Below are 23299 nucleotides of genomic sequence, written 5' to 3' on the forward strand. Positions count from 1 at the left end.
AGAAGTTTGGAATACAGGCAGAACAACCCACATTCCACAAGGAACTCAAGAAGAAGGAAGACCAAAAGTCAATATTTTTTTTAAGACAGCAACAGGAATATTTGAAATTCAAGGCCAGCCTCATGGTGCATGCCTTTAATCTCAGCACTTGGCAGGCAGAGGCATGTGGATTTGTGAGTTCTAGGCCAGCATGGTCTACAGAGTGAGTTCTAGGACAGCCAGGGCTATATAGAGAAACCCTGTCTGGGAAAACAAAGTAAAACAAAACAAAACAAAAATAGTTTTATAAATGATAAAACTATTTAATAAATTTTATTACTAATCATGGCTCTATTATAAAATTCTACAAGAAAAAGATAAATTTAGTCTTATGGAGTAAACAAAATTTAATACCATTGAACAAGCAATTTATGTCAATTTGATGTCTATTCTCCTCAGAATATTTAATCAATAATTTGACAGATGTCAGGAAAGATCTGTCATTACGAGTCTAGACTGCTGGATGCAAAAACTAAATCTCAATGTTTTCTCAGCTATTGATAGAAAATTATAATATCTAATATGAATCATATTAAAATCTGAAACTATATTAGATATTTAATGTGTCATTTTATTCCAGAGTAATTTAGTTTAGTTTAAATATACGGTGTTTGGTTTTATTGAACTCTGATACTATTTAATATCCTAGCTCTAATACCAAGTAAATGTATAAGCTTTATTGGTGTACTTATGAACATAGTTGGTTATTATCTTTAGAAAGCCATGAAGGTACTCAGTAAGATCATAATGGATATCTGTGATTATGAACCTTCTTTAATAAATTGCTATGGTTTGGCAAGGTTTGACTTGATTAAATGATTTCTTAGAAATAACTTGGATTTTGTTTTCAAAATGTCAAATATTACCATGAATGAGTTAGAAAAATATTCATAAAATTTTAAAGACAATTTAAAAATCTTAGAATATAAATATTGTGGTATCAGTGATAAAACCATTTTATCTAAAGTATTTAACTTCAGCTGTATTTGAGTTGCTGAATAAATTTGTGAACTCCTTTGTATGTTAATTTAATGAAAACTTAAGCCTTCCACCTTCTCTGAAAGGTAGATGCCATCTTAGGATACTGCAAGGATTTTTTACAACTAAACAGATATAACTATAACAGTATTGAATGCATAAACATTAAACTAGCTGTATTATAGAAAATAAAACACAGCGATTATTAAGGAACACATAGACGTTTCCATAAGAGGGTTAAATGTGTTAGATGGAAAAGAGATCATGAACAACCAGTGACTCACATGAGTCTTTCTGTTCAAGTCGATTGAGAAATGAAGCTTAGAACTCAAGCCAAGAAAACTGCAATAATAGAATAGGTAGACAAAGACAGAAGACATATTTTTCTTCATAAAAATAAAACAAAAAATAAATATCAAAACTAGTTTTTCACCATAATTCACTCTACAGCCAAAGTAATAAATCTGTTGTCAGAGTTCTGGGAATGGATTGCAGACTTCCTGATTAGAGAGTTCCTCGTGGATTTAACGTCCATACACATGGAACCAACAGGCATAGCAAAGAGTACCTTTTTAATATTTGCTGAAAAACTATAATTTGTTGATGGCTTGCTTTGCAAGTAATTCATATCTACCACTAGAATTAAGATTGTAAATAACACTGTGTACATGTGGCTGTTTGATGAGCGAAAGAAAACAAAAGTAAATAATGAACTAGAGATTGTGACATGCTGTACTAGGATTAGTCTATTTAAAATGTGGTATGTGCATGTGGTATGTCGAAGGCTAGAAAGCACAGGAAAATGTGAGCATATTCACCCATGGAGTTTGGGTGCCCATGAGACGGAAGCCTTTAGACACAGTACCTCAGCACCTACCATTACTTAAAAACCTTCAGCACATCAGCCCTTAGCACATTAAAATTTTGATTAAGTGTATTTTTAATTTTATTTTTCTAAGAAAAAAGGTGCCAGAATCATCAACATATTCTTTAGCGAAACCTGAGACTTTTATAGAAATTTCAAAGAACAAAGACACCATCAAAAAGAAAAATAAAAGTGACTTATTTTGCAGGGATTTTTTTTTTTATCCTGTATCAGTATTGACTGAATACTCTTGTTTCTATTTACTACATAAAATGAAAAGTAAGAGTAAAAATAGGAGGCAAAAACATATCCATAAATGGAAGGCTAATTTAAGTTAATTCATATTGCACATTTATTGTGAAAATATCAGGTTTTTTTTTTTCACTGACTGAAGGAGCATAGTTCATACAATAGAGAAAATATTGAAAATGCACTGAGGCCAAAGGACCTTTGAAAAGGCACATGAACAAGAAAGGAGTTTCTCCTCTTCTGGTCTGAATAACATTCAAGTGGCTTCAAGAAGTAACTCCTTTTCAAAAGGTAACTAACCTTTTTGATTGTGTGCAGTAGGGAACCCTGGGACAGAGTTCAGAATGAGCCAAGTTCTCAAAACACAATTACATGCTATTATTTTTCTCATCTTGTGTTAAACCCATAATCAGATTGGAAATCTATAGTCAGCAGTAATGGAGCACTAAGACAATTGTCCACATCATCAGGCTAAAGAAACTCTTTGATTTGAAATTCTGCATCTAAGTGATTGGGGCCACTGTACTCCTTTGGTGTGGGCAATTTGAATAATTGTCTCAGTTCTCCACTTCATCTTGCTTGTATAAATTGTCCAAAGCAAACATGAAAGCTCCCATATAACTCAATTCAAAGAAAATATGTACATACTTTCTGGAACATAAAATTTGTTAATGTTTAAGGGAAAATAAAGCTGGAAACTACTGAAGGCATCATTTACATGTTCTGAATACCTCTTTACAAAAAAATAAATGTAAATTATAGTATGAGGGCTCACACATGTTCAGTAAATTGTGTTTTAGTGAAGCTATTTGTCACTAAACCATTACTTATAATGACATATTTCTTATACTGTGATCAGCACAAATGTTTAGGGGTAAAATAAAAATATTTTAAGCTAATCATGAATTACAAAAGCTAGATTCACTGAGTGATTACTCCTGCAACTACACTTTGCACCACTAGATAATCACAACTTAAAAAAAAAAAACAAAAAACAAAAAACAACCTCTTTATCAATGTCCAGTATCACACTTGTGACTTAACTTGTTTTGATTACCACATGTTTTCGATATGCCTTAGTATTCAGCAGAAGCTAACGTGATTCCCTAAAGTGGATCACTGTGCTTGTTCATTCTCCCTTTGTAAGCCCAAAGTTCCTAGCCACACCACACGTGCCAAGGCAATCAATGCTGATGAATGACTAGGAATGGCTTTTTACTCAGGCCCTCACGGAGAAGAAAGTTTCCATTATCTCTCCAGCATCTTCACTCGATCACTGTGACAGGGCCACACATTTCCACACTCCACTGCTTTCGCCTTGGAACAGTGTTCTGTGTGTCTCCCCGCTTCTAATATGAAAGAAAAATGAAAAATAATAAAGTCTGGAGAAAACTTCTTGTTGGCACACATAAACTGCCATCTTTCATTCTTCTTTTAATTGTTGTTCCAACTTGTCCAGACCATAAACCTTTAGGACAGAATGGCCAAAGAAAACTTCAAAGCTGGGAGAGTTCAATTTTTAAAGTATTAGGTGAAGTAATATTTTACTGTGGAGAAGAAAAAAATGAACAAACAAACAAACAAAAACCAAACAAAAATAAATAAAAAGCCCACAAAAACAAAACACAACCAACCAACCAACCAAACAAAAACCAAAAACACTATTTTGAGTCCTTATAAATCCTTTTGTGTACGATATGATTTTCACTCTACAAAGGCAAATTTGATGACATTTTGCCTAACTCCCCTGGCTTTGTGCTGCAAACTGGCAGTCTAAAATATTCACCCCATCAGCAGGTACTTTGACTACAGAAGGCTTGGTTCTATTCCTTTCAGTTTTCTACTCTGTTTGAGAATATTGCCTCTCTCTATGGGAAAGTAAAACGAGCCAATGACAGGGAAGACGTACACTTGTCTGATTTTGGTAGCCAATCAGTACGACTTGAAGAAGAAAGCTTCTGAGAAAATAGAAAAGGTTTCAGAAAGAAATGTCTCTGAAGAACAGCAGCAGCCGCTATAAGAACATAACAAGAAAATCCCTGAACATTCCTGGGGTATTAATAACCAGCCAAGGTCATGTATAGTATGTTTTCTCTGCCAGGCTTTGGTGAGTGTCAAAGTAACACATTTCTACAGCATGCACAATAAAGTCTAAGCATAAATTATCTCCATCCCCTTTATGCCATTAATAGTCTGTCCCACACATGAGTAGGGGTAGATTGAAAACAAGAGAGACCGGTTCCTACAGTCCATCTCCCATCTCCTAGAACACCCATCTTCTGGCAATGACTGACACCCTCTGCATGCTCACACTGGACAGTCACTGAATACCTACATGCTAACTTTATCTTCTGACCAGAGGAAAAGCTATTCAAAAGGATATCTTCACATATGGAGCACAATTATCAATCATCTATAAAACTAATAGAACTGACAGAAGAGTGGCAAAAATCTATTAGAAGAAAAAAATGTCTAACGTCCCCCAACACTCTCACCTTCTTAGCATTATTTCAGGCTATAGAGGTACATCAGCATGTCACAATTTAATTAGCAACAGTAAGAAATAAGTTAATTTTGTATTTATATTTTATAGCCAAAATTAAAATTTTGTTTAATGCTGTAAAATTATAAGAAACTGTATCTGAGCAATTCTTGTGATTAATGCCCAGCTGAACCATTGACTGGCTGCATGAACTTTGGGAAATTTTCTCAATTTTCCAATTAATAAAATGAGGTTGGTTGTATTTACAGACTCTAGAAAAGACACAATTATTTAATATATGTGAGATGGTTAGATCCACCTCTGACCTATGGTAAACCTCCCTCAAATGTGGGCTAAAGAAAATGCATTTTCAAATGCTATTTTTATAAACTCTGACACAAATGCATCTTTTTAATTTGCCCAAGAAGGTAAATTACAGAGGGAAAATAAAAAATAAACCACAGAAAATAAACAGAACAGGCTTTTTACAATGTGGCAAAAGCCACTTAGTATCAGTTGGAAATAAGAAAAGCAATAGAGTAGAAAAAAAAAATGGTTACAAACTACGGGTGAGTGATAAATATGCCATTAAGCCATTAATATATCTGTAATGAGACTTAACAATCTACAAAACCTTGGTATTAATCAAACATATGCTTTCTGAGTACTAAAAGGACTTGTAAATAATGAGATTCCTGGAAGATGCAAGATTAAAAAAAAAAAAATTACTGAGGGACTGCTGAAGATCCACAGCTTCCCCCTTTGAAGGAGAAGTATTTTTATAAAACTTTGGGTAAAGTCAATAGCTAAAAAATTCATTTTGTATTTGTTTAGATTTGCCCTTTGGCCTCAGAGTTGCAGCACTCCTTGGCTAGGAACTCATGGTTTCCACGGGTGCATTACCTCTGGCAGATTTATATTCCTCATAAAAGCTTTATATAGCTCATAAATGCAGACTTTCCATCCTACAGGTACTGATGATCAGGAAGCTTCATTTTATCTTTGTCACAGATGAAAATGACACTTCCCCGGTAGACGAGAGCTAGAATGAGTGGCAGAGCAGTGGTACAGAAGCACAAGAGAGAAATTCAAATGAAAACAGGGCAGGGAGAGAAACAACTGTGAAGTAGAAGTCCACAGGAGAAAAGAGAGCCACTAAATAGGAGCTGCAGGAGAGGAAGAGCTCAAGATGGGAACTTGGAGGATCAGGGATGCACAGCCAGGAAGCTGAGCCAAGAAATGGAATGGCAGTCCAAGTGGAAAGGAAAACATGCTGACATACATTTTATGCTTAGATTTCCCTATAATAATGTATATTAGTTCTCAGAACAGTCTAGGTATTGTTATCGAGCTACTGTGGTTCAGAAAAATATGTTAATTCAAAAATATTTTCAATCTATTACATTGAGTGTACCTGGAGGGATCCATGGCTCCAGATACATATGTAGCAGAGGATGGCCTTGGCTGACAGCAAAGAGAGGGGAGGCCCTTAGTTTCTGGGAAGTTTGATGCTCTAGAGTAGGGGGATGCTGGAACAGTGGGGCAGGAGAGTGTGGGTGGGTCTAGGAACAAAGGGGAACGGGTAGGGCAGATACTAGATGTGGGGTTGGTGGAGGGGTAACCAGGAACTGGGATATCATTTGAGATGTAAATGAATGGACTGATTAATTAAAAAAATAAAAGAAAGTGTTTTTCTAGAATATTTGTTGTATATAATGCAAACTAGAAACAGCATGGATAATATTTCTTTGTATAAGAAAGTTGGATTAACAGGACAGAAATTGCAAATTTTGGTGACTTTTTCTTATAATCTCAGAGCCAAAGTAGCAATAATGTTGCAAGCTTAAGGCCACACTACATTGCTTGGTAAACTTCCAGGTCAGCACAAATGATAGGGTGATATACTGTCTTACAGTAATTAATCTATTAATTAATTGATTATAAAACGTGTGGTAACAGTAAAAAGGGAAGAAGTTAAATAATAGAAAAGACAAGAAATTATCTTGACTGACAACAATATGAATTATTCTTATACTTGAGTCCAACCAGTTATGATGAGTCCAGGTTTTGCATGAGATTTGGGTTGTGAAATGACGTCTACACTGCTTCATATGTGCCAAATCCTTCTCAAGAACTCTATTTTCTTCAGTTCTCAAAAGGTTTCTGTGAGAGGTACTCCTGCGACTGATATTTCACAGTTTAAAGTGGGACTAAGCTGAAAACCTCGCTGTGAAGGGTTGGCACCACATCTTCAGGACTTTCATGCCCTGCTGTCTGTCATTCACTTACCCAGGGAAGCGGTCAACAGTGTCAGTGGAGCCGAGAGCCCGATTCTGTCTAGATGAGTCATGCTGTGCCTAACCTTTCAATGAATAAGGCCTCCTCCTAAGAGCGCAAAGTTATCTATTGGGATAATAACAATAGTGTTTGGTATGAGCTTGGGGAGTGTAATACTGGACTGTATTTTAAATGTCATGTTAAATATACCATATATGAGGTTGAAGAGTGTGAGGAGGCAACAATGATAGCCACATTCCCATTTAAGAAAAAAACAATATATGGTGCTGTTATTTAAACTTGATGATGAAAAAATACGAAATTTTTGTTATGACTAATATAGAGGTCATGTTATTCTTAATACATAAAGTAAACTGGCAACTAGTTGCACTATTATTCCCCTAATGTCTCAAAAATAATAATCCAGTGATTGTGGTAAAGGAGCATACACCATTTAAAAATTGGCTTTAGGTCTGGGAATCTGATTGCATATTAATTTTATATTGGCACTGACTCTTGGACATACTGGCCATGGGGAAGCAACATTAGAAAATAGGGAAACAGAAGAGAAGGAGAGATGTGGGCCAGTGGTTTCTCAGATAGTTGTGTAGCCATCAATCAAAATTCAGAAGTCAGGTCTGACAGTTTGGTCAACTTCCCCTACACTGGTGTTCTGTACATTTGCCGGCCATTCTCATAATCAAAGGAGTGATCAGAACCTCTATTGTTAGTAACTTTCTGTGATACTGTTTCTTTTGTCTCATCATGACCTTTTCATATTTATAGGTAAGTGGCAACATTCAGAATGTTTTTTTAACTCCTATTTTTGGGCACACAAGTCTTGGAAAAAGAAAAAGAAAACTTAAATCTTGGAAGTCATGGATACTTTTGTATCATGATGAGAAGATAACAGGTAGCTAGTGACAATTAGATAACTTCAGAGTAGGGAAGCATCTTTGTAAATGACAAAGGAATGCAAGGTAGTTTAGGGGTGAAACAGTGTTCTCCAATTCCACAGAGGGCAGAGAGTCTTGCTGAAGGTTGATCTGTATGAGTCAAGAATAATGACTAACCATGCTTAACTAATGAAGCTTCTATAAAAACCCAAAGGGCAAAATGCAGAGATCATTTATTAACTCAACACCTGAGGGAATGAGAGGAGCAAGCAGCTCTGTATACTTCCCCTCATTGTATCAGTTTCTATCTCTGCCTTCTTGATGTTCCTTGTATATCCTTTCTAATGGCCTTCATAAAAATTGACAAAAGTAAATAAAGGATACCCATAAGTCTTAATTCCTTTTTCTATTGCTGTGGTAAAATGCCATGGCCCAAAGCAACTTGAGAAGGAACAGGTTTATTTCATCTTACATATCTCCGGTCAGACACCATCACTGTGGAAATATAGGCAGGAAGTCAACCATGACCCTGGAGTCAAGACTAAAACAGAGGCCCTAATGGATTGATGCTCACAGGCTAGCTTCTTGTGGCTTGCTCAGTTTCCTTTCTGCTATACTGCAGGTCCACTTGCCCAGGGTTGACACAACCCACAGTGGATAGTTTCCTTCATGTCAACAAGTCAACAATCAATCAAGAAAGCGTCTTCACAGATTTCACTACAGGCCATTGGATGGTAGAAGTTTCCTCATTTGGCATTCTTTCAGATAATTTTAACGTGTATCAAATAAAGACAAAAACAAACAACAACAATAACAACAAAAAGACACTATAATATGGAGAGACAATGATTTAACTGAATATTAGGAGAGGGTTCTGGAAATAAAGTCTGATGTAGGCAGAGTCTCAGACATGTAGGTGGCATCTGAAAGGCAGCATTACCAATTTTACCACTGTCATTGACTGATAATGAATTAAATAAAATAGCTTAATCAGTATCAAGTAATTTTCCAGAAAACTGCCTTTGTAAAATGAGTGCTGGAAAAAGTAACCATAGTTCATAATGTTCGTAGTAAGTGGTCAAGTTTAAATAAATACAGAACTGTAATATATGTCTGGGATTGCTGGTCCAAAACACTTACAGAAACATTTAATTATTTTGCAGGAATTATCACTCTTTATACTAAAAAATTAAAACATATAAATATTTGATTAATGTTTTATAAATCCCATTATTTTCCAATTTAAGAGCAAACTTCAGCTGCATATTTCATCAGTTTTCTAATTCCAATAAAGAGGAGTTTAGGGCATGGGGATCAGGAACTTTTCTATCTTGTTTTCCATGGGTAATACTGTTTCAGACATTTACAAAAAATAGAAAAAATGAAATGATTCTATATTTCAGAAAAACATAAATATATAGACAAATTTATACTATAATAGGAAGTGCTGTAAATAAACTAAATTTCAAGTAAAAAAATAATAAAACATAAAAAAAAGAATTGCTTGCTGGTGTATTATTAGGGAAGTAGAAAAAAGTCATATATATGATGTCTAGTAGATATATATCAGGTAAATTTTATTTTTTAATTTTATACTTTGTTTTGTCACCTCAGGAGTATCTGTGAGAAACTATCACTATCTTGTTCTGCTGTAAGTGGTTTTAGGTGCATCAGCAATACTGTTGGTGGAGATTAATGCTTCTCATTCTCTGAATACATACTTTTCACAGTATGCTTCATTATTCATAATGCTTTCAGCATTCCCTTGATTTAATATTAAATATTGTATATAATATTTTAATCAAGAAATTATTCTAACTGTATATATTGATTAATTCATGTTAGTAATCAATTGTTTTATTTGACTAATCAATATATTGAAAGGAAATCAATATGTATTACATTGATTTTTTTTCCATCAGTCAATACAATTTAAAACACAAAGTTAAACAGAACCCAAGGAAAATATGTTTCTGAAAGGTAGCTCCCTCACAATAGCAAAAATACAAATAGCAAAAAGTTTAGAACACTGAAGATTATTTTTAGTGAAGGTCATTTAGTCGTATATATATATTTTTTTTTAAGCCTAAAAGCCACTGTGTTAAGCCCGACTAATACAGAAGTAGAGGCTCACAGCCATCTATCGTATTGAGCCCAGGGTCCCCAATGAAGGAGCTAGGGAAAGGACCCAAGGAGCTGAAGGGTTTGCAGCCTTTTAGGACGAACAACAATATGAACTAACTAGTACCCTCAGAGCTCCCAGGGACTAAACCATCAACCAAAGAGTACACATGGTGGGACTCATGTCTCCAGCCACATACATAGTGGATGATGGCCTAGTAGGTTATCAATGGGAGAGGCCCTTGGTCCTGTGAAGGTTCTATGCCCCACTATAGGGGAATGCCAGGGCCAGGAAGCAGGAGAGGGTAGGTTAGTGAGCAGTGGGAGGGGGAAGGGAACAAGGATGTTTTTTTCAGAGGGAAACCAGAAAAGGAGATATCATTTGAAATGTAAATAAAGAAAATATCTAATAAAAAAAGATTTCAACTTTTATTTCCTTTTCAAAATACCTTGAGCAAATTTAAATGGCCTTTTCAATCACTATAATTTTAGTTATTTAGTATGTTTTACTAACATTCTTGGTAACTGTTTTCAATCTTATTTATTGATCATTAAAAATAAGTTCAAAGAATATGTTTTTATTTCTCTGGAGACTACTTCACACCAATAAGAAGCACCTGGTGACCCTGGACTGTAACAATGCATGTTTCATTGATCATATTCAATGTAAATAAATATCATTGATATCATCCATGAAGTTTTAAAAGTACTTTTTCTTGAAAGACTCAGCAGCCATAGTTACACAATAAATCTACCTGCAGTATTAAACATCTAGGTATATAATGTGATATATGATGAAACCCTAGATCTAAGAACTGGGAAACCAGAAATTTATTTTCCTTGACTCTACATAGGTAGGTGTAGCTTTGCAGACATTGTCACAAGTCATCACCATTCCAAGTATACCTCTAGTTGACTCATCAGAGTCTGAGTACTAAGCAGTCAAAGCTAATAGGTCACTTCTCTAATGCATAGTGATTTATGTGATAAGAATTGCATCTGTAAAGAGAAATCTTCATGTGTAAGGAATTTGTATATATAGCATTTGAAGATGGAAACTAGATAAGAAGTGACTGGTAGAGGCTGGTGAGATGGCTCAGTGGTTAAGAGCACAGACTGCTCTTCGAGAGGATATGAATTCAAATCCTAGCAACCACATGATGGCTCACAACCATCCTTAATGAGATCTGATGCCCTCTTCTGGTGTGTCTGAGAACAGCTACAGTGTACTTATATATAATAATAAATAAATATTAAAAAAAAAAGAAGTGATTGGTAGTAGATACTGTCTCTTGTGTATGAGATAATCATTTTCAATAAGACCCTTCCTATGAGTACATAGTCTCATCATAAAGGGAAAAACTTGTCAAGGATAGCCACAGATAAGTTGTCCACTAGCTGATGTGCTTTCTATACAAGTATTTCAGTATTATTGCTTTTTTCTTGACTCCCACAAAGCACTGACCCTGGTTTATGAAAGGCACACTGGGATTTTCTTTTCTTTGAAGGTTCACATGGCAACTTCAATTTTGTTGCCTAGATTTCTCCAGCTTCGTAGCAGATTGTCTGGTTTCCTGGCAAGAGTCCTGATTGCAAATAATCATGTGGAAAGCTACTTTATGACTTGAAAGTATACTCCATTCCAGGTATCAATTTTGTCTTTTGTAAAAAAAAAAAAAAAAAAAAAAAAAAAAAAAAAAAAAAAAAAAAAAAAAAAAGATGAAATAATGGGAACTTATCGAATGCATTTTCTTTGTGGGGGAACATAAAATTCATCATGATTTGTTACCTACTATCAATGCTAACTCTTGGCTATACTTTAAAAATAATGACCAAAGCTTCATAATATTTTTCTATAGTTTTCTAGATAATAGCAAATTAATGCTTTGGTTTCAAGGTTTTCATAAGTGTTGGAATGAAGGACTTATTCAACAAATAGATATAATAGAATCAATGACCTAAAAAATGTCCAACATCCCTAGGGGTCTATAAAAGGAGTACTTACTGATGTCAGCTTCCAGTGAAAAGAACTGAATTGTATCTGCAGATTTGCATGTAGGATATCACTCTAAACCACAGTTTAGAGAACAGTAAATAGTGGCTAATGAGAAATAATAGTTAAATTGAACAAGTGAAAGAAATTGTTGCTGTAGAAACACGGTTTTTATGACACATTTTATTTTTTATTTGTGTATGAAGCTGATGTAAAGGTCTGAAACAATTCAATTAAGATATTATGCAATATTATTTAGGGTGAAGCTGTCAATGGAGCATAACAAAAATTTTCAGACAGTTTAAATAGGTTGAGTTAGATAGAAGAATTTCAGTTAATGATTTCTATAAAATACTTTTCCCTGAGTAATATTTTGGCTAATGTTTTATCTTGATTTATTCAAAGAGGACCAAGAGACATCCTACCCTTCAGTCAAGGACACAGCCTCAGAATGTTTAGATTTTTATTTTTTTTATTTTTTTATTTTTTGGCTACACCATGGTATAATAAACTAGAGACTGAAGAATTCTTCAACATGTTTACGCTTGCATTGGCATTTTCATATATAAAATTAAATTTAGACATAAATGTATGAAGGTTTAAAATAGTTTTTCTTAGCCTGAATGAAGACTCAGGTTACAATTTTCAGTATTAAAAATATTTCTCAACTTACTTTACGATATTGGAAAATATTGTTATTGCAATATCCTTTTAATGAGAGGTTTCAGGATCAGCCACAGTATCAAGTAATAAATTTCACAGTAAATTATACACATATCCAACGATCAGATATTTTATTAAAATATTATAAGAAATAATATAATATAATATAGTGTAATATATTATAATGTAAGTTGAATATAATATAATGTAAGTCAATTAGGTTTGTTGATATTTATATTCAGACAGGAAATAGTCCAGGAAAAATATGCTGAATCATATAGTTTTAATTCCAATAGAAATAGAAAGGGAGGCATTTATTTTTTTCTTCCACCATTATAAGCAAGACTCTCTCAGTTGTATGTTCACCTTGGTTGAGGGAACATTAGTTCTAGCTGAACACGCTGATGTCCCCACTCCATCTGGACAACATAAGGATAAAGATCTCTTTCAGCACCAAATGATATAATGCATGGAAAACCACATTGAAGAACATAAAATACTTTAGATATGCAAAGTATTATTACTCTCAGGCAAGTAATTAATGCTTTTTGCAATAAAGAAGTGCCACTTGACACTACTAATGTGTGAATGATGGTGCTTTGGAAAAGACCCTCTAATCAGCTGGGCATAAACCTAAGTGATAAGTAGTACACTTTAAATCACTTTTCCTTCTTGATGAGAATTTAAGAAAATGTATTGGAACAAGGTACAAGTGAAAAAGATATACACTGTCTGCAATTTTTAAACTGTACTCTGGCTATATCAAAAACTAAAAATAACATCTACAATATTAAAATACATGTGAAAACAGTTTAAAATGTTTGGGCCCTTTGTTAAATATAAATGAGGATATTGAAATACACTGGCTATAGTATATAGTATGTATAATATTATAAAACATTTAAGAAAACATTTTAGTTAAAATTCTTACTTTTAAAACTTCAATTTTTCCAGCTACTTAAAAACTTTGAATTTGAAGTTAAAAGTTTGTAGTTTCTGAATGTGTATAGTTTCTTCTGCTAAAACTCAGAACTACTGTGATTTTAATAGGAAATAATTTCTGGTACCTCATCTAAGAAACATAGTCTACTTTCATTCATCCAAAAGTTCAAGTTTCATACTTATTAATAAATTCTTTAGCATTGTCCTTAAGAGAGAAACTTATTGTACTGTGATAATTTTCATTTACTTTGGATAATCTAAGATATGAATACAATATTTACAACAATCCCCCCCTCTTTCCTCTCTGTAACTCTTTTAAGGTTCTTTTTTTCCTCCTCAGATTCAGGTAACATGACATTTTTCTTCATTATTGTGGAATAGAATGATGAAATTGAATAACACACACATACAATTTATCACAGAAATACAAATTAAAACTATTTTGAGATTTCATCTTACTACAATAAGAATAGCCAAGATTGATAATATAAAATATAGCCTGAGGGTGAGGATGTGGAATAAGGGAGATGTTCACCCATTCCTGGTGCGAGTGCAAACTTGTACAGATGCTGTAGATATCTTTGTGTCTTTTGTTTCCTCAGGAAGCTAAGAATAGCTCTACCTCAAAGTTCAGCTTTGTTAACCTAGGTATATGCCCAAAAAACACTTCATCCTACCACAGAGCTACTTTTTCAACCACAGGCATTGCTCCTCTATTCATGATAGCCAGAAATAGGACAAAGAGTAAGTGTTCATCAACAGAAAATAGAGAATAAATGTTATATTTACAGAATGGAATATTACTCTAATCTTAAAGAATTAAATTATGAATTCACAGATAAATGGGTCTATCTCAAAAAAGAAATTGTCATAAACAAGATAACATAGAACCCAAAAGATAATATTGTGTATATTTGTGTATATTTTGCCATAATACACAAGAATCTCAAAGGTATTTGCATAGTAAAGATGACAAGTGATAACACCATTTTAAAGGTCTCAGCTAACTGCGCAGTGGCAGTTTCATAGCCAATGATGTTTATTTGAGGCATGGTTATTGCTAATTGAAAAGTTCTCAGCTTCCCCTAAACTACCATGGAAATTAAATGGCCATCATTTTAATTTCCCTAAAGTATTTTTATACTTACTTACAAAGCAACTTTTGTTTTTATTTCAATAGGTTGTGTTCCTTCATAAGAATATATGGGTATAATTTTTTAAATTTCAATTTTCAGTTGAATATAAATATATTGAAATTAAATTTCTGATTGCTTAATCACCTCAGCCTAGATGTGCTCTGACTCAGGTTGTCTCGGTGGTCACAAAGGCTCTTTACCAATATCCTACACTAATACTTCATAGGATTCCTGAAGGGAAAAACCAGAGAGAGGGTGAGAAAATTTTATTTTGTATTGATATGATTTTGAGGAATTGGCTGTACATTTGTTGTTGATTAAATGTGAATACATTTTACTTGTTTTTGTATTTGTTATTTTTATTTTTTACAAAATAGATAAAGATAAACCAAAATTGTAGGAGTTAGTATTATTTTAGAAAAAGACTTGGGTGTCATTGTAAGCAGTACATTTTCATGAACAAATTCAAATAAGTGTCATGGGTACATATCATATAATAAATGTTTTATTTAACTATATTATCATGAGTCTATGATAACCAAAATTATGTTTAATCCTTAAACTTTTGATCAACTGATCATTTAAATTGACTATTTTCTTCTCACTTTACCAAGTTTAAAAAAAATGAGCTTAATCATTAATACTATAAACCAATCTCATAATCCACTTACATTTTATGAATTATCTAGATATTCCTTATTCTATCATTTATACTTGAAATTTTCTTTGAAAAACATGTTTGCTGGACAATTCTAGTCTGCAAACTCTTTTCCTTTAATGAGCAAAAAGGTGTTCTGAAATCACAGTCTTATGATGCCTTTGCTCTATCGCCAATGCAGAGCCAACCTCTCAGGTAATCGACTTTGCAGTACTCTCAATTTTTCAGTTGCTAGACTTCACATACCATTTCCAGAGGTCATACTTTTTGGTTTATGGTGCTTAATAAAAGTTTACTGCAGCTCCTCGGCCAATGTCAAGAGTAGGTAAAATCTATTAGATATAAAATTAAACACATGATTGCCCTGGATGTCAATCCCAAATCATAAACAAAGATTGATTTTAAACACGATTTACTCTTTCATGGAATCAAAATTCATAGTACTTCCTATGGTTCAGACATTTGAATCACAAATATCTATGAACAGATATTTTGATGACCCTGAAATGGTACTAAAGTATAAAACCATATCATCTTCCTCTTGTCTTTTCAATCACTAATACTAATTGAGGAAATGTATAAAATACAAAGTGAACAAAACATTCTGATGCCTGAGTTCCATTTTCATAGTAAATACAGAGGAGAATTTCCTATGGAATCTGTCCCCAAGAGTTCATTTCATGTTAATTATCTCCAAAACAGAAGCCAATAAATTATCCAGATGAGATTGAATAACTTTTTTTTGTATTAATATAATCAAATAGTTTATGACTAGAATTTTTAACATTAATATATAACACAAATTCCAACTTTGTTAATATAGTATCCAGGACCTTTAAAAATTTTTCTATTTACTAAAATTAACACATATTCATTGCTCATATTGTTACTATCAAGAGATTGTGTTTCTTTTTTTGATTAAAACTAATTTGACCAGTTAAGAAAACTTCCTATAATACATCGAAACCTAGAGATAATTCATCAATGAAATTCTTTACATATTCAATTTAAAAAGTAAAGTTATTAAGAAGTCATCTAAGATATCAATCAACTTTCATTCTAAATTCTGGTGACATGACCAGAAGAATTATATCATATAATGAAAATAATACTTTATGTATAATGACCAGAAAAAAATTAAAAGACAAGAAAAACTTTTTATAAAATGGTACCTTGTGGCAATGTAAAATATAAAAAAAGCAATTCATGTGCCCTACAAATATCTTTTCCTTGGATTATATTATTCCAGTAATATAATTTATTAATATAATCAAAAGTTAAAGTCCATAAAAATGTAAAGTTTACAGGTTACAAATATCAATGTCTAATATCCATGGCGCATCATATTTAATATTTAATAAAAGCATTTTTTAAAAAAAAAAATTTCCTAACACTTTGTTTTCACATAAAAATATGTCAGTATTTACATTGTTTCTGAATTTATGTCTGAAAATTCTTTCAATATTTCACATCATGTCAGAATGATTTTTAAAATGGTATATGAATAAATTCTCCTGTTAACTATACAAAATTTCTTTTTAATAAACCTAGAAAAACTTCTCTAATAATATTTTAACAAGATAAGTTTCTATATATATTATGTTAAATTTTATTAAATATTCAGCAGAAGTTCTGTGCCTTTTTTTTTTATCTGTACTTACAATTTATGCCAACTTGATACAAGCTGCAGTCATCTGAGAGGAGGGGACCTCGACTAACAAGATGCCTCCATAAGATTTGGCTACAGGCACACTGAAGTGTGTTATCATAGCTACTTATTAATGTGAAAGTGCTCAGTACTTTGTGGGTGTGGCAAACTCTGGGCTTGTGATCCTGGGTTCTATACAAAAGAAAAGTTGAGCAAATCATGAAGAGCAAGCCAGTAACTAGCATCTCTCCATGGCTTATACATGAACTCCTGCCTAAGGTTCCTGCCCTGACTTTCTTCAGTGATGGATCATAATGTACAGTGTAAGTGATTCAAGCCCATTCCCCTTCAATGTTTTATTACATTATCACAACAGAAATCCTGATGAGTACAATACATTGCTTCAAATTGGTTTAAAACTAAAAATCTTTTTATTTTTATTGTTTAAGAAATCTGAATTCTAGTTACTAAGTCTAAATAATCCATATTTAATGCCATTTTGTTTTATAATCTTAAACTTAATTTCTCAATGTTAATAAAGATTAAATAAATAAAATTATATGTACATATATATGTATATATATATGTATATATATGTATATATATGTATCTCACACAATATATTCATTAACAGTAGCTCTTCAAAGTAAAATCTATATTATATCTCTAAAAGCTGGGCTTGCTAGATGACCCAGCACATGAGAGCACTGACTGTTAATTTTCAGAATTCCTGAATTCAATTCCCAGCAACCACATGGTAGCTCATAACCACCTATAATGTGGCCCGATGCTCTCTTCTGGTATTCTGAATGCAGCTACAGTGTACTCATATACATAGAAAATAAATAAATAAATAAATAAATAAATAAATAAATAAATATTTTAAAAATTGAAGCAGCCGTATTTGCTTACTTACAAATCTGAAATAGACAATTACAAACATTAACAAATGGCAGAAATCCTCAATGCTTATGTGACTAAGAACATATCACTTTAAATTATCTGTCAGAGAGTTTTAATGATAGAACCCTCCAGATTGCTAATCTGTAGTTTTTCAAGTATAGCATCCATCCTACAACATTAAGTAGTTTTTTTTCTCCTTTACTTACCCACAGGACATTAATAAAGGAGCATATAATACTTATATCCATGATTTCTGCTTTTTTTTACCTTCAGTTACTCACCTATAAAAACAAAAAGAGGGAGAGACAAAGGAGTATATTGTTAATATTAATATGATACATTAATTTTAACATGATAGCATCATGATATCCCATATTATGCCCTGTTATCTATAGTTTGATATGATATTTTATATAACAAAGTAAAGTACATCAGTATTTTATTGTTTTAAGAATTTAGAAAAAACTTCTCTGTAAACTTACTAGAAAATATCAATAATAAAAATCCCCCTTACTACTTGAGAAACATATTTTAATACTGTATGTATGTATGGTGCATTTTAGCACGTTGTTAATAGCTTCATTAAAAGTAATGTCACACTCAGGCATTTGTTCCCTGTCATCTGAGCTGTTGATTGGACGAGTTGAGTTTTCCCATTGGGCTCTTTACTACATGCGAAGAATTCAGAGGAAAGACAGGTTATCCCAAGGGAACCAAAAACTTCACTTTTCTAGCCTGTGGGAAATGAACCAGTAGAAGTTGCTATACTTCAGTGGTCTGAGACCACAGCTTTCTTTCTAGACTCTTTCTTACATGTTTTTCTCTTGCTATAAACAAATATTAGAGTCAAGAGACTGATTTAGAGGAAAAATAGAAAAGTTGACATAAAATGAAGGCTATGAAAATTAAGAAAACTTTAACATATCATATAGTAATAACATTAAGACTACAAGGAGCTAAGAATGTGGCTTAGTGATGGAGTTGCTTATCTGTCATACATGTGTCTCTGTGATGTTGAACTTACAATTATTTTTTTAAATAAAATGAGCTAGTAGATTAAGGTTCGGGTGAGAGAAGACTGTTTTTGCAGAAGTGAACAGTACTAACTTCAGAGGCTTGTAAATGGACAAACTATTAAAAATAGGTGAGGTCCAATATTCAGACATTAGCCCCTGCATTAGCCTCTACAGTCCCATTTCTGAGGCTCAAGATACATTGGGAGTCTCTCCCCTCCCAGATCTCTGGATCCTATAGTGGGGAGGGGGGAACTTGTAGAGCCTACCTCCAGCAGGAAGACAGGGCATCAAGTGAGGGTTGGAGTTGTCATGCTACAGTCAAAACTCTGACCCATAATTGTTCCTGTCTGAAAAAAACTACAGGGATGAAAATGGAATGGAGCCTGAGAAAAAGAAGGTCCAGTGACAGGTCCAAATTGAGATCCAGTTCAAGGGGAGGCCCCAAGGCCTAACACTATTACTGAGGCTATGGAGCACTCACAAAAAGGGACCTATCAAGACTGCCCTCTGAAAGACCCAACAAGCAGCTGAAAGAGTCAGATGCAGATATTTGCACCCAACCAATGGACAGAAGCTGCTGATACCTGTGGTTGAATCAGGGAAAAGCTGTAATAAGCTGAGGAAGAGAGCAACCCTGTAGGAAGACCAGCAGTCTCAATTAATCTGGATCCCCGAGATCTCTCAGACACTGGACCACCAACCAGGCAGCACACGCCAGCTGATATGAGGACCCCAACACATATACAGCAGAGGACTGCCTGGTTTGTGTTCAGTCAGAGAAGATGCACCTAACCCTCAAGAGACTGGAGGCCCCAGAGGGTTTAGAAGTCTGGTGGGGGACTCAGGGGTTGGGGTCGGTGTGGAGACATCCTCTTGGAGACAGGGGTGTGAGGAGGTTTGGGATGTGGAATAAAATCTGGAGTGAAAAGAAAGAAAGAAAGAAAGAAAGAAAGAAAGAAAGGAAGAAAGAAAGAAAGAACTGAAAGAAATATCTAGAAATAGAATAAAGGTAGGAGCACAAAAAAATGAAAAGATACACTGGGGAAGAGAAAACAGGAATAATTTAAGGAATGGAAAACATGGAATAGTGATGTGGAAATCTCAGTCTATGGCATTGCCCTTGCTCTCACAAAGAGACAGCAACTGTGACTACTGGTGAAAAATCTATACATAATGTATGGGTAGGTTGATAGTTGGTTCAGTGGGTCAAAGCTACTTGTCACCAAGCCTGACAACCTATATTGGATTCAGAGATCTCATGGTGAAAGAAGAGAATAGACTCCAGTGAAGTTTCCTATTATCTCCGTAGATTCATGAAGAATGGGTCGCCCTAATCTCTACTCAAATACCTTTCAAAAAGTGTAATGAAAACAATGCACACATCAAAATTCTACCAAAGGAGATACCCTATGACCTAAGTCTCTACCACTCCATGAAGATTCATTAGCAGTTCACAACAGTAAGAGAGGTAGGAAAGACATCTTCTTCAAGGTGTTACCATCTTGTGTATACATCTGCAAACCAATTGTAGCTCACACCCTGGTAAACAATTCAGTGAAATGCCATTAGGTCACTAAATATGAACATGTCAAAGAAAATTAAGGCTCAAGTTAAGAAGAGAAAGAAAATCAGAAAAATTGGGAATATGACCATACAGATATATGTAAGTGATTATAACATAAAACATTATATATGTGCATGAAACTAGTGTAATGAAAATTATTATCAGGTATAGGCCATAAGTACACACTCATACTCAAACACACACACACACACACACACACACACACACACACTCAAAAACTAGTTTCCCAGGAAAAAATAAATATCAAGATTCCCTTTCCTACATAGTTAGCAATCAAACATAGTTTTGTTTTGTTTTTTGGTTTTTTATTTTGTTTTGTTTTATTTTGTTTTATGGTTTTTTCGAGACAAGGTTTCTCTGTGTATCCCTGGCTGTCCTGGAACTCACTCTGTAGACCAGGCTGGCCTCGAACTCAGAAATCTGCCTGTCTCTGCCTCCCTAGTACTGGGATTAAAGGCATGCACCACCACTGCCCAGCTTTCAAACAGTTTTAGGAAGAATTGTCTTAAACAAGAAAGTCTGCTCTACTGTAGAAATTAAGACAATATCAGTGTAGATGATTTTATTAATTAAATTACTATTGAATACAACATAGAGTGGGACGTGGTGTTACATGTGAGTGATCAATGCTATATATAAGAAGCTGAAGCAATAGCATCATAAGACCCAACCCTACTGAGAAACTAAGTTAGATTTTAAAATAAAGAAGAAAAATAACAGTGTCTGTTAGTTATCACTTTAACACATGATTATGAAAAGAATTCCAGAATAATCTTAAAATTACATGGAAATAATGACATACTATTATGTGTTTTTGTAACTAACTACACAGATTACACATATTATTGCAGACAAAGATTTAAAAACTAATATAGATGATGCTACTAATATTCATCAGTGATGATAAGTTCCTAAGTAGAGCATTCTACCTTTGATTTAAAAAAAAGTCAAACATATGTCCCAAAATATCTGTAAATATTATGCAGAATACTTAATTTCCAAATTTCCCCTCTATACACATTATGTAATAATGAACTCAGCTGGTAATGGGATGTAGTAATAATGACTATCAGAGGAGGGGGCTCTGGAAGAATGCACTGCAAGTTTTCCCTTCACTTGCACATAATTTGAGCAAGTCAACAATTTCACACTCTCTAAGCATAAGGTGAGTACTAAGTAAAATCCCTACTACAGCATCCTCAGAAAGTTCATGTTTATTATTACCTGTAATGGAACAAGGAGATAGACATGAATGTTGATTTTCAAATTCTCCATTACTTGTGCTAATGTAGGGAATGTAGATACCAAAGACAGTGTCATTTAGGTTTAATAAAGAGTTGTGTTCTCATTCATTCCTGATTGATACTGTGAAAATGTGCATCCATCCAAGTAATCGAACTATCATATTTTAAACAAATAGGCTATCCTGGGCTTTTGGTTATTCCATATGAAATTACAAATTGCTCTTTCTAACTGTATGAAGAATTGAGTTGGAATTTTGATGGGGATTGCATTGAATCTGTAGATTGCTTTCGACAAGATTGCCATTTTTACTATATTTTCCTGCCAATCTATGCACACGGGAGATCTTTCCATCTTCTTTGATTTCTTTCATCAAAGACTTGAAATTCTTGTCATACAGATATTTCACTTGCTTGGTTAGAGTCACACCAACATATTTTATATTATTTGTGACTATTGTAAAGGGTGTCATTTCCCTAATTTCTTTCTCAGACTGTTTATCCTTTGAGTAGAGAAAAGCCACTGATTTGTTTGAGTTAATTTTAAATCCAGCCACTTCACTGAGGTATAGGAGTTCTCTGGTGGAATGGTAGCCTTATTTATAATAGCCAGAACCTGAAAAAAAACCAGATGTTTCTCAACAGAGGAATGGATTAAAAAAATGTGGTACATTTACACAATGGAGTACTACTTAGCTACTAAAATAAATAAATAAATAAATAAACTTCCTGAAATTCTCAGGCAAATAGATGGAACTAGAAAATATCATCCTGAGTGAGTAACCTAATCACAAAAGAACACACATGGTTTGTACTCACTGATGAGTGGATATTAGCACAAAAGCTCAGAATATCCAAGATACAATACACAAACCACATGAAGCTCAAGAAGAAAAAAGACCAAAGTGTGGATGCTTCAGTCCTTCTTAGAAGAGGGAACAAAATACTCACAGGAGGAAATATGGAGACAAAGTGTAGAGCAGAGACTGAAGGAAAGGCCATCCAGAGACTGGCCCATATTGGGCTCCTTCCCATATACAGACACCAAACCCAGACAATATTGCAGATGCCAAGTAGCAGAGGCCTTGCTGGGAATCAGTGAGATTAGAGGCCCTTGGTCCTATGAAGGCTCTATGCCCTAGTGTAGGGGAATGCCAGGAAAAGGAGGTGGGAGTGAGTGGGTGGGTGAGGGAACACCCTCATAGAAGCAGGGGTAGGGGGATGTGATAGGGAGTTTCTGGAGGGGGAACCAGGGAATTGGATAACATTTGAAATGTAAATAAGGAAAATATCCAATTAGAGAAAAATATATGCAAACAAAGAATATATTCATAGGTGAGATGATGAACTTGTACCTTCATATTAATATAACATAATGGAGTACATTGAATCTTTAAAAGAAACTATGTCAGTCTTTGGCAGTCCTGATTATATCTATTTGAAATTTGTGTGAGAGAAATAGTTTTTATGATGATAGCAGTAAATACATGAGAAATATGTTTAAGTTTAGGATATAGTTTCAATATTAAAGATGGTACACAAGTTGAACTGAATGATTTTTCACTTATCCAAAATAAAATGTCAAATACTAGCAATAAGTTTGCTCA

At 33.8% G+C, this 23299-nt stretch overlaps 1 protein-coding gene and 1 pseudogene across 4 annotated transcripts in view; one reads left to right on the plus strand and one right to left on the minus strand.

Moving 5' to 3' along the window:
* Positions 1 to 23299, minus strand: part of Cadm2 (cell adhesion molecule 2) — a 941141-nt gene that overhangs the window by 680774 nt on the left and 237068 nt on the right. The gene's annotated exons all lie outside the window — the stretch shown is intronic.
* Positions 14509 to 14663, plus strand: LOC116086772 (annotated as a pseudogene).

Source organism: Mastomys coucha, unplaced genomic scaffold, assembly GCF_008632895.1.
Source record: "Mastomys coucha isolate ucsf_1 unplaced genomic scaffold, UCSF_Mcou_1 pScaffold12, whole genome shotgun sequence".
Classification (NCBI taxonomy): Eukaryota; Metazoa; Chordata; class Mammalia; order Rodentia; family Muridae; genus Mastomys; species Mastomys coucha.